The 12925-nt window shown below is 35.5% G+C and overlaps 1 pseudogene; it reads left to right on the top strand.

Moving 5' to 3' along the window:
- LOC102819443 overlaps positions 1-2106 on the top strand; it is an 8183-nt pseudogene extending 6077 nt beyond the window's left edge.
- The last annotated feature ends 10819 nt before the right edge of the window (positions 2107-12925 follow it).

Below are 12925 nucleotides of genomic sequence, written 5' to 3'. Positions count from 1 at the left end.
TGCTACAAAACATCTACCCTTGCATTTCCAACACTCACAATCCATCTTGATAACCATTATTCACTACAGTATCGCATGTAACCCATCTGTATTTCATTTCATTCACTCCACCTAGACAGATTGGATAGTACTCACTGGTGATTCTGTCTTCCTCCGTGCCCCCTAGCTCTAAGTTCCCTCTTGAAAGCTTGTAAGCCAGTTACTTCTTGCCTTTGTAGTCCCTCCCTCCCCATTTGGGTATCCAATGTCCAAGTTGCCCCTCTCTGTCTACTCCGTGTGTGGAGGGAGTGGGAATGTTTCTTGCTGTAAGGATTTATCGCCTCTTTTGTGTCACTGCATTCGTATGCATAGGTCAAGTTCATCAGCTTGTGATCAATACATCTTGATTGCATGTTTGAGTGATTTCAGATTGAAACATACTTTATTGGCTATGCAAAGACATTCTACTGTGTTAATCATAACATACTATGGATAACATTGCAAAGAATGGATATGCCAGAACACATAATTTATCTCATGATAAAATTGTACTTAGACAAAGAGGCAGTGGTTAGAAAAGGATAAGGGAATAGTGAGTGGTTTAAATCAGGAAAGATGTGAGTCAGGGTTATATCCTTTCACCATACTTAGTCTGCAGGCTGGATTAGATAAGAAGAATGTGGCATCAGGATTATAGGAAGGCTCATTAACAACATGCAATATGCAAATGGCACAAGCTAACTTGCTGGAAGTCTTCAGTATGGGTTGTACCTCAATGTAAAGAAAACAAAAATCCTTACCAGTGGACCAATAAATAACATTATGAAACTTGGTGAAAAGATTGAAATGGTTAAATACTTCATTTTGCTCAGATACACAATCTGTACTCTTGGAAACAGTTGTAAATAAATCAAAGGACATACTGCATGAGTTATATCTCTTACTAAAGACTTCTTTAAAGTGTTAAAGAGCAAAGATAGGACTTTAAGGACTATGGTGCACCTGAACCAGTCCATGGTATTTTCAGTAACTTCACATGCATGTGAAAGTTGGACAATGAATAACGAATACATTAGGATAATTGAAGCATTTAAATTATGATGTTGGAGAAGAATATTGAAAGTATCATGGACTGAAAGAAGAATAAGCAAATCTGTCTTGTAAAAAGTTGTCAGAATGTTTCTTAAAACTGTGTCTCTTGTGTTTTGGACAAGTTGTTAAGAGGGATCAATCTCTGGGGAAGGACATCATGCTTTTAAAAGTGGAGGGTCAGGCCCAATAAGAACGTCCCTAATGAGATGGATTGACATCGTGGCAGCAACAATGGGCTCAAACAGCAATTTTGAGGTTGGCACAGGATTGGATATTTATTAACAACAAACATCTTCAAGCAGCCCTGATGGCTCATAGGACTAAGCTGTGGACTGACAACCAGGTTGGTTGTTCTAATTAACCAGAGCATGAGGCTGTCTGCTTCTATAAAGTCTCTGCACCTCTAAGGAGCAGTTCCGCTCTGACCTATAGGGTCACTTTGAATTGGAATCTACTTGATAAGAGTGTTTTTTGTTTTTGTTTTTAATGTCTACATGGGAGCCTGTTGTACATAGACTAATATACAGTCATTTGAACTGAACAAGGTGCTACTGCATGACTTAAAAATCGATAAACATGTGCATCAGGGTAGTGGACTTTCACCATATTTATTCAAAAAAAAATCTATCTGCTTAGCAAATAATCTGAGAATCTAGATTATGTGAAGAAGAGCACAGTATCAGTTTTGAAGGAAGACTTATTAACAACCTGCACTGTGCAGAGGACACAATCTTGCTTGCTAAAAGTGAAGAGGTCTTAGAAACATTTACTGATGAAGATCAAAGTCTATACTTTCAATATGGATTCTACCTCAATGTAAAGTAAAGCTCGAATCTTCATAACTGTGTCAGTAAACAACACCATGAACACTGGAGAAAATATTGAAGCTGTCAAGGATTTTATTTTACTTGGATCCATAATCAACACCCATGGAAGCAGCAGTCAGGAAATAAAATGATGTTTTGCATTGATCAAATCTGCTGCAAAAGACCTCTTTAAAGTGCTAAAAGCAAAGCTATCACTTTGGAAAACTAAGCTTTGTCTGACTCAAGGCATGGCATTTTCAATTGTCTTAATACATATGCAAAAGCTAAACAATAAACAAGGAAGCTGGAAGAAGAATGGACACCTTTGAATTATGGTATTGGGGAGGAGTAATAAATACACTATGGACTGACAGAAGAAAAAACAAATCTATCTTGGGATAAACACAGCTAGATTGCTCCTTAGAAGGGAAGACTTGAAGAGTGCATCTCACATATTTACAACACATCCAGGAAGAAACTGTTCCTAGAGAAAGACATCATATTTGGTAGAGTATCAGTGAGAAACAAGAAGGCCTTCAATAAGATCATCACAAGGCTACAACAGTGGCCTGAAAAATAAGAATGATTATGCAACTGGTGTTGGGCCTGGCAGAGTAGGAAAATCAAGTAACTGGAAACTAGTGGAACTTGGTTTTTATAATATGTTTATCATATTTGAAAGAGCACTTGGTCCATACACCACTAACTTTCCTCTCCTGCATTATACAACTGTGATAGTTTCAGAGAAATTTTAATTCTGTACTTGGTGACTTCAAACTGGTGTAATCAATCATTTGGTGAACCAAATAATTGCTTTTGCTCTCTAATTTACTTTAATTATGGGCAATATCAGATAACACTAGTTCATATTTGTAAAATGTGAAACAAGAAAAAATTGGTTTTTAAATCTTAAATTAAAAAAAAATAATTCTCCTTTAAATTGTCTCTTGGCTCTACCTGTTTGCCACTGATGTTACCGCTTAATTGACTTGTCTATTTTTTTTTTTTTTACTTATCTATTTTTTAAGGACAGAGACTGATCTCATTTTTGATGCTTGTGTGGATTGGCACCACCTTTAAAGTAAGCCTTTAGATTTGTGAGAATTTAGTGATGTGCTTAGAGATAAAGCTGGCATTTATAAAACTAAATCATAGAGTTATATCATGCATTTATTCTACAAATAAAGTAAAATTAATTGATAGACCACTTTAGTACAAATATGAGACCAAAATGCATTGAATACTTACTTAGATAAAGCTCACTCATGGGGACTGTTGGTTATCAAAAGAAACATTAATAGTTTCTGTCCTCAAAGAATTTGACAGCTATTTCACATGCAAAATGTACTCAAAATAAGGAGGACATAAAAATAAAATGAGAAGTACAGAAAATACATACTCTAAAAGTTCAGAGAAATAAATCTGTGGACTGAAAAATATCAAGGATTGTGTGATGGCATTGTTGATTAGAGACTCAAGATAGGATATAATGGATGACAGCACTTAGAGAGACGTGAGAACACATGAAAGGATGTTTGATTTATGTTTTTCAGAAAACTAGGCATGTTTATAGTAAAACGGTACTGGTGAAGTTCAAAAAGTATGGATTTTACATTATTTTAAAGTTCGATGTTTATATAATATTATATATAATTATACTGTATATAAAGACATCTCTATAAAATCATCAATCAAAACATTCCTCATAATTATTCTAGTCCTACCTTGCTTCCACAATAAGAAGACATGAAAAAAGATAAGAAAATTGGTAGCTAGGTTTTTCTATCTATTGTTAGGAGTCATTAAGTTGCGTCGGACTCACAACAGAAAGAAACACTGTCTGGTCCTGCGCCATCCTCACAATTGTTGTCACACTTGAGCCCATTGCTGCTGCCACGGATCTCATCCATTTCCTTAGGGTCTTCTTTTCACTGACCCTCCACTTTACCAAGCATGATATCCTTCTCCAAGGACTAGTTCCTCATGATAATATGTCTGAAATATGAGAAACACAGTTTTGCCATCCTGGCTTCTAAGGAACATTCTGGCTGTACTTATTTCAACACAGATTTGTTTGTTTTTCTGGGAGCCCATGGTACTTCTAATATTCTTCTTCAACATATTTGACAATGTTTCACTTCTGTTTATAAGGTTTTCAATGGCCAAACATTCAGAAGTAGTACACCTCTCCTTCTTCCTACTCTGTCTTAGCCTGGAAGCTCAGCTGAAACCTGTCCACCACAGGTGATCCTGCTGGTATTTCAAGTACCAGGGGCATCTCTTTCACCATCACAACACACAAGCCACCACAGTATGACAAACCAATAGAGGAGTGGTGGGTTTTTTCACTATAGCAAATGATGACCTAAAAAATGCTGTGATTTCCCAGAATAACAAATAGATTACCCCCACCAGATTTTGCTTTTTCAGAATGATTTATCCTCTGCAAAAACAGTTTATGCCCTCCTGCTTTCTACGATCAAGTCCTTGTGTGTTTGGAACTCAGACACTATGTATAGCAAGCTTTGCTCATTTGTTGGCCAATTTTACATAATGATGAATGATTAGAGATGATCTATATCTGTCTTCCTTGACCAGCTTAGTAAAATTTCTTAACACAGCATCACGCCATTTCATTTTTTGCCAGCAATGCAAAGTAGAAAGGAAAGACCAAGCACTGGCACAGAAAATATATTCTTTCCAAGAGTGGAAGGACATCTATTTAAATGAGTCCATTTTCCTCTTTCTCCTGAAAAGTCATTTCACTGACTTTGGATGTTATCAGGAGGCAATGGTCTCTGAATAAAGATATTCTGCTTAGAAAAGTTTGTGGTCATTAAAAACAAGGACGGACGACCCTCAATGAGATGGACTGACCCAGTGGCTGCCAAGTGAGCCCACAGCAATGATTCTGAGGCTATCATAGTGTCATTAGCATTTGGAATTGATTCTTGGGTACCTAACAGCAACACCATGGACCTCTGAACTTTGTTAACTAACTTTATGTGCTTGTGCATTCTGAACACACAAATGCTTTTTATTGGTTGTTTTAAGTTCGCGCCTATACCATTGGAAGGACAAGTTAAATACAGAAAAGTTATTTTAGGTTTAAAAACTGTAGATATTTCAAGTCTAAATGGCTCTTTATAACACTTTTAAAATATCTGAAGGTAAGTAAACTTGTTACTCTAAATCCTAACAGAATTTCTACTACTTAGGATTCATTGGGATTCCATGATCAAAGACTTTCTGTTTCTCAACAAATCTGGTGTGTTTTTCGACATCCCTTCTTCCCATTTAGGCTGTTTCTTTTTCTATTATCTTCTCTTAATTTCTGATTACATTTATGTTCCACCTGTCTTACTCTAGTCTCCACGATTATCATATTTTTTATCTTTCACTGAAGTGTATTACAGAAAAAATGACATTTTTTTAAAATTTCAATATTATAATCCATATTTCCAATCCTCCCTTTAGCGATGTCTAATCTTATTAATGGAATGCTAGAGTGGTGCTGTGGGATCAAACTCAAGGTCGGTTTGAATCAAAATGTTGGTGGTTCAAACTCACCTGGCACTCCTCCAGAAACCCTATACAGAGCTGTTATGAGTCAGAACCAACTGGCTTGCACTTAGCAGTAACAACCATCTTATTAATGCATTTATTAACTTTGTATTTTCAAACATCTCATTTCTTTTCTCAAAATTATGCTTATTTCAAATCTAGTTAGCACTATATGGTTATGTAGATTATATAATTTTTCTTTTTGTTCTTATTTTCAAGCATTCTGTTTTCTTTGAAAATGTTCAACACAGTGAATTTGTATTCTGAGTCTAATAATAATATTTTGTTATCTACATTTTTTTTACTCTGTGCATTTATTTATGTATTTATTGGTTTATTTTATACTATGAAATCTTCAGTTTCCTTGTAACATTATTTGTTACTTCAATAAAAGTAGTATTTTTTCCACAGATGATTTGCAATTAACTTTAGTCATTGATGGAGGTGAGATGGATTACCAACTCAGAGACATTTTGAACTAAATTCTCTACTTGAGATTATTCATATTATGCAAGAAGAGTCAAATGAAATCAAAGACCTATAGGAATTGGAGTTATAATTGTCAAGGAAGAATTTTTTCCCCCCTTTATCCTACTCCCATTGCAAAGATCAAGACCTGTAACTTCTGTTATCATCTCCTTTCCTACAGTTGGTGGAACCCCTTATTTTTGTTTTCAGTTTGTTTTTTAGTTTCATGCAGTTGTCACCTCTTCTACCTTGAATCATTCTATGATTCATCTCTCTCCCTGTGCCCTATGTAGCCACTGGGCCAGGCTGAAGTATTCAGCATTAAAAGTCTTTGGTACTTAATGATCTCCCTGATTTCTGGTATTTACTTCGTTATTTTTCTTTGGAATAAAAAAAGGGTTTTTATAATATTTTGGTATTTTGTTTTGTATTAATTATTTTCATTCAGCAAGGTAATGGGTTATCTGGTATGGATATGTGTTTATATTGGATCATTGACCCAGGTAGTATGAATTTAATGAATATAAGAATAAAACTGGGCCACTTGGAAAAGTTATCCCCTTGGTTTGGTAATTAGAAAGAAGCTCTGGGGTGCCAACATAGGAGCAAGAATTGATTAACCAGGCATCCCCAGAGATTTGGAGCTTTTATACATATACTCTTACCCAAGTTCACCACCTTCATTGTCCCCACACAAAGCAACTGCATAATTTTCAAATCATCTTGATTGTGTGTTTTTTTTTCCCCTGCATGACTTACTTTGGTGTTAAAATAAATTCAATTTAACCTTTTAAAAAGGGCAAGAAGAACAAGAATTTTGAGGTCTTTCCCTTTGAAATTCTATTTCTTTCTAAAAATGTCCTGGGTTGAGATAAAGCTTAGGAGAAAGTCTATCTTAGAGAAGGAGAAAAAAATATAGTCAGTCCTTCAGTAGTATCTTATAAAAAATATGACCTAAACATTTAAAGGTCCAAAACCTTTTTACTTTTATTTCTCACCTTTCTTTTTCTTTTTCCCATATGTCTACCATATTAAAAAATATATCTGTAGTTCATTGAAGGATGCCAAGATATTTCTTAACTCATTTATCAGTGTATGCTTTCTTCTTTTCTTTGTCATGTCAAACTCATAAGCATTCCCTAACATGTCCGGGTGTGGCACTGTGGGATAAAGCACTTGGATGGCCAGGTCAGTTTGAACTACAAGGCTGGCAGTTCAAACTCACCAGCCACTCCTTGAAAACCCTGAACAGGTTTGCTATGAGTAAGAACTGACTAGACAGCACTTAACAATAGCAAAAACACTTAACTTAGTTACCCACTCTGCAATAAATTCTTCTTGAATTCCTTTCCAGCCTCTGCTTTCTGGTGTAGGCTGTAAGTGCCTTGTATTGAGGTCTATTAAAACAACTATCAGCTGTAAGGAAAACAATTTCTGTATGAAGGTAAGTAAAAAATTATCCACACTCTCACTGTAGAATTTATATTAATCTGATTTAGAAAAGACGAATACAGTGTGGGCAGAGGTATACAGGTATGCACTGTCATGCAAGATCTCACAGGGCCGTTGGATAGCAGTCCTCTATGTTTAATCCAAAGCTTAGATTTCAGCTCATCAGTGGCATCTCACTATAAGGAACACTGTCAATTATTCAATTATTGAAACTTTTTTTCTGACAGTATTCAAATAATGGCCCTTGAGAATACCAGAATACTATAAGCATCAATTTTCCAGCTGATGGTTGACTTTTGAACATTTTCGTGATGAGTTGCCTGAGAGTAGATGGCAGAGTATGGAATGGAAGCATCCTCAATCACCAACTTAGAAAAAGGAAGGACTGTTATCCAAGGGCATTGTGATTTTGCATGACAATGCACATCCACACACCTCTGCCCATACTTTTGACACTCTACAAAAACTTATTTTAGAGGTGTTAAATCATCCTCTCTATAATTCTGATCTTGCTCCATACCTGTTTGGTCCCCTGAAAGCAGCCCTTTGAGGTCAAAGATTCCCGTCTAATGAAGAAAAAACAGTGGGACATTTGTGGCTTGCAGCTCAGCCTAAAATATTCCTTTATAAAGGAATACAAAAGTTTGGTGACAAATGAACAAAGTGTAATGAAAAGAAGGGAGATTAGGTTGAAAAATGATGTATTTATCTTTATAAAGAAATAAATATTGATTAAAATAAATTCTATAGTAAGAGTATGGGTAATTTTTTATTCACCCTCCTAGATTTGTCTATCTAATAATATCTGAATTTTTTGAAGTTGAGAGGACACTTATTCATCTATAGAATATATGTTCAATGCCAGTGAAAATTGAAATTGCTCAGTAAATAAATGATTAATTAATTAATTAACATTGAAAACACTGTCAGTCTCTTCTTCCAATAGCTTATGGTATATATGATAACGTCACATTAACACATGTAAACAATCACTAATCAGTCAAGGAAGTCTAGAGGTTGATAAGGTGTGATACAGAATCCAGCTATTACCAGAATTTTGGTATTTACTTCAGACTTGAGTTCATCCTAGTTTGTAAATTCTTCCTTGATTGATCATAGCGTTAGTCTTGATGCCGTGAAAATTAGAATAATATCCCTGGTCCCTTTTATTTGCAGGATTGTAGCTAGAGTGCGACTGGACATTTACATAAAAGGATATATTTTGCAATTGATATATTTTCTTTTTATTTTCTCTGAAAGTTTGGTCAAATATTGCTATTTTCATTTTATTGACAATATTTAACCCCCCTTTCCCCCCCCCCAAAGTAGTCAACATGGTCAAAATTTGTCTCTACACTCAATTATTGTTTGTTGTTCATGCTAACTTTGTAGTGAGGAAGCCTGGACTAGCCTCCACATAATCAAAAGCATAATCTGGATACCAATTCACCATAGCCACCTGCCTTCATAAACCTATGCTGGAATATTTAGCACAAATACAAGTGTTTTTGTTTGCTTGTTTGTTTTGGTATCTCCATAAATCACTACAACGTCAAAAGAAGGCATCTGAAACCTTATATCCTTGGCCAGTATACTTATACCATAATGTTTATTTGTTTGTTGGTATTATTTGGTTTGGTTTGCCTTTTGTTTACATTTGTTTATCTTTCTCTGATATTTATTTTTAAACCAACAACAAAAAATGACTTTCTCTTATGTATTTTAGGGAGAGAAGAAACCGGAAGAGGTTGCCCATCTTTATCTCATCTTTACGACTGTAAGATACTCTAGAAAAGAGTAAAAATTAAGCAAATTTCTGATTGCATTTGCTGATGGTAAAAGTGGAGGTTGGTTAGGGTTGTGGGTGATTGTATAGAAGAGCTTGAGAGAGAAGATTCAATTTCTCATTGCACTGCTGGGCAGCAGCAGGGCCTGTAAAGGTTGGGGAGTCTTGGTTGCTGAGAGCTATGGAGGGAGTAAATAGACTTTTGTGTGTGAGTTGCCTGGGTGCTGGGAGGCATCTCAATGAGAATGAGGTGATGTTCAACCCCATTGTGTTTATATGAATACACATTACCATTTCCCGCAAGGAAGCAGATAACAGCACCATGATGCTTTGCTATAAAATCCGTTGAACATTTTCCTGCATGCTTTATTCCTTTTAAAATGGCTCACAAACAGGCCTAGTAAGTGTCATTGCCCCTCTGTAACATCCTCTAGCCCCAAATGGGAACCCATTGGAACACACTGTAGGGGTTTTTCACTGCAAAATGCTTGGCATAGCCAACTAGAACAAGTGAGGAATTTTTCTTTAAACCCAGCAGGTTTAGGGTAGAGAAGGTAGTGTTCATTGTGTTTCTCTTCTCCCTGTATTTCTATGTTAAAACTTATAGGAGCACATAAAGGGCAAAGGGATTTAATTATGCATAAATGGAAGACAATGAAGAGTCCTTAGGAGTGTAATTAGCTGTGGATGTAGATGTGTACATCCTTAGAGCTGAATTTTATTTGCAGCAGAACATAAAATTCAGAAACGTGTGTAGGACATGTGAAATAACTTTTGCCAACAGAGGGTTTTTCAGAGACTATCAGTTTTCCATTTTCAAATACTTTGTGATAGCACTATATTTATAAATACATCAGTGTAAAGTTGTCCCACCCTGTAACAATAGTTATGATCATAAGCATTTACTCAAAGAAAAAACCCTTTCTTTAGCTGGGTAATATTAAATTTACTCTACATATATTTTTGTTGTTGTTGTTGTTGTTATGTGCCGTGGAGTCAGTTCTGACTCATAGTGACCCTGTACAGGGTTTCCAAGGCTGTAAATCTTTTCAGGAGTAGAAAGCCTCATCTTTCTCCCGTGAAACAGCTGGTAGTTTCAAACTGCTGACCTTGTGGTTCGCAGCCCAATTCTTAACCACTACGCTACCACAGTGCCTTAACATCTTTTTAGAAGATAAAGAAAAGGAAGACAACGAAAACTAGAGTTCTATTTCTAATTCAATTTTTTCTACTATCAAGCATTCTAAGGACACAACGATATAGTTGGAATACAAGATGATGTCACTGAGAAATGAAATAAAAAACTTCTGTATTATGGATCAGGTTCTATATAACAAATATGTTCCTTCCTGCATATATTTTATTAAAGAAATATTAGTACGTCTTATACTTGCTCAGCATGATGGATTCCATAGCCTCCAAATTTTTTTCACATTTATAACCATCCTTGATAGCCTGTCCTAATACTTAATAATAACCTCTTTCCTGTTAACAGTTATTGCTCAAGATAGATCACCTAATCCTTTCCTTTTCCTTCCGGTTCATCTTCTCCTGATCTATCTTTGGTCAAACTGGAAAAAAGTTCAATGTTCCATTTTCTTTTATATGTTTCCATTGATTTAATTCCAAGTCTTGATGATTCCACGTGTGTCAGATTTTAACTATGCGCTATAGGATTTTCAATGACTAATGCTTTTTGGATGTAGACTTCTGGATCTTATATTTGTGGAACCTCTGGGTCTTATAGTGGGTCTTTTCAATGCAGGTCAGATTTAGTGACAAAGAGATCCAGCCAGTATTTACCTAGAGTTGGGAAAATTATCCTTCACTGTGTAAATGAACAAGCAAAGCTCAGTGATATATGTTGGTCTTGAACATTGAGGTGAAAGACCATCAAGTTAGTTAAGTACTAAAGAATGGTTCCCTATATATGAGGAAAGTCATTAAAGTTATTAATAGAAGAGATTAAAGGTTCAGAACTAAAAATCACTTAGTTTAAATAAACAAAAGGAAAATAATTTAGTCAGCGACACCTCACCTGTACAGGCAGACCATACTGAGAAAAACCAAATGAGAATTGAGGTTGGATATTAAAGAAACAATGATGACAAGACAACAGAGGAAAGTAAAGGAATTGAAACACTGTACAGAGAATTCTATTTGAAGGCAGAAGCAACTGACAAAGTCACACTTTACCTGAGCCATATGGTATCTGAAAACAGCACACTTAATAAATAACCCAAGACTTCTGCTTTGGGATACTCACAAAGGACAACTCTTTCCTCATGTATTTTGAATATGACCATTCTCCATTTTTCTACATCACTTCCTTTAGACTCCCACATCAATCCCTTGACTATTTGCCTCAATAAAGCCCCAGTCCCCTTTCCTTTCTCAATAAAGAACACTGCTTCCTTCCTGTTTAAATAGCCTAGATAAAACCATCTCCTTCATTTCCTTGTACATTTTGTCTTTCGCACAACAATACACATTTATTCTAAAATTATGAGCTAACTCTACAAATGTGTATTCCCCAGTGGTATTCAAGTCTAGGAAGTGGTGATTGTGCCTTAGTCATAACATTAAAAGGAGAAAGTCATAAGTTTAATCAGGACCATTGAAGTCTTGGTCTTTTTGCTTGGAAACTTCTTCTGAGTCTAACTCGAGGAACAAATTAATGTACTTGGGTCAGTGGATTATTTAGTCTTCAGTCCTGACTTGCCTTCTCCTTTAAAGGATAGAAGTAAATACATGATATTAGAGTGAAGAAAGTTTCTCAACAAAATAAGTGTACAGTCTTGTATTAAAGGACTTTTCTACTATAACGTGAAATTACCAAAAATAAAATTGTTCCTGGAGATAGTTGACCAAAAAATGCAGCAATAAATGCATTGCTCTGATTATATACACCTTACCTTTTTCAAGTTTATTGTTATTTTATACTACCTTTAAGGAGCTCTGGTAGTGTAGTGGTTACAAATCAGGCTGCTAATCTAACGGTCAGCAGTTCAAAACTACTAGCTGTTCCATGGGAGATAAATGAGGCTTTCTGTTCCCGAAAAGATTTACAGCCTTGGAAACCTTATACAGGCTCACTATGTGTCAGAACTGACTCCATGGCACATAACAACACCAACAACACTACCTTTGAGTCTAGATGGAAATCAAATATGGGCTCATTTTGGACCCTTTCCAAAGCTGTTTCCTTTGGAGAGGTTTCAAATGGTATTTAAAGAACCTTAAAGAAGTTTTGAAATGACATCATGTCAAAATAACCTTAGAATACCGTAGGGCAATTGTACTATTAATTAGTTTGGACAACTCCATGATTCTTTCTTCTCATAATGAGAAGTGACATTTTTTTTCCCACATTAGCTGTCAGTCTTCCATGTATCAAACATGTTGCTACCATTATTTTGTGCTCTCAAGTTGATTCCGACTCTTACCTGCTCTTGTTGTTATGTGTCTTCTAGTCAGTTCCAACTCATAGTGACCATATATAGGACGTCTGAAGAGTGACTGATGGATTTGAACCACTGACTTTGCAGTCAAGAGTTCAGTGTTTATCCATAATAGGGGATAAATTATGTTTGTTGATCAACCCCAGGGATATGCCTACTGATATTGAGAGTGCAATTCTCAATCACCTTATTTTATTTTTATCTAACAATACTTCTAATTCTTTATTAAAAACTAATAGGTTTTTTAGGATTTTACGACATATTTAAAACAAACGAAAAGTAGTTCATGAATGCACTGATTGTTTCTTGAACATTTA

Source organism: Chrysochloris asiatica, unplaced genomic scaffold (genome assembly GCF_000296735.1).
Source record: "Chrysochloris asiatica unplaced genomic scaffold, ChrAsi1.0 scaffold00015, whole genome shotgun sequence".
Lineage (NCBI taxonomy): Eukaryota > Metazoa > Chordata > Mammalia > Afrosoricida > Chrysochloridae > Chrysochloris > Chrysochloris asiatica.
Note: the sequence above shows the minus strand (reverse complement) of the source record. Positions and strands in the feature narration are given on the sequence as shown.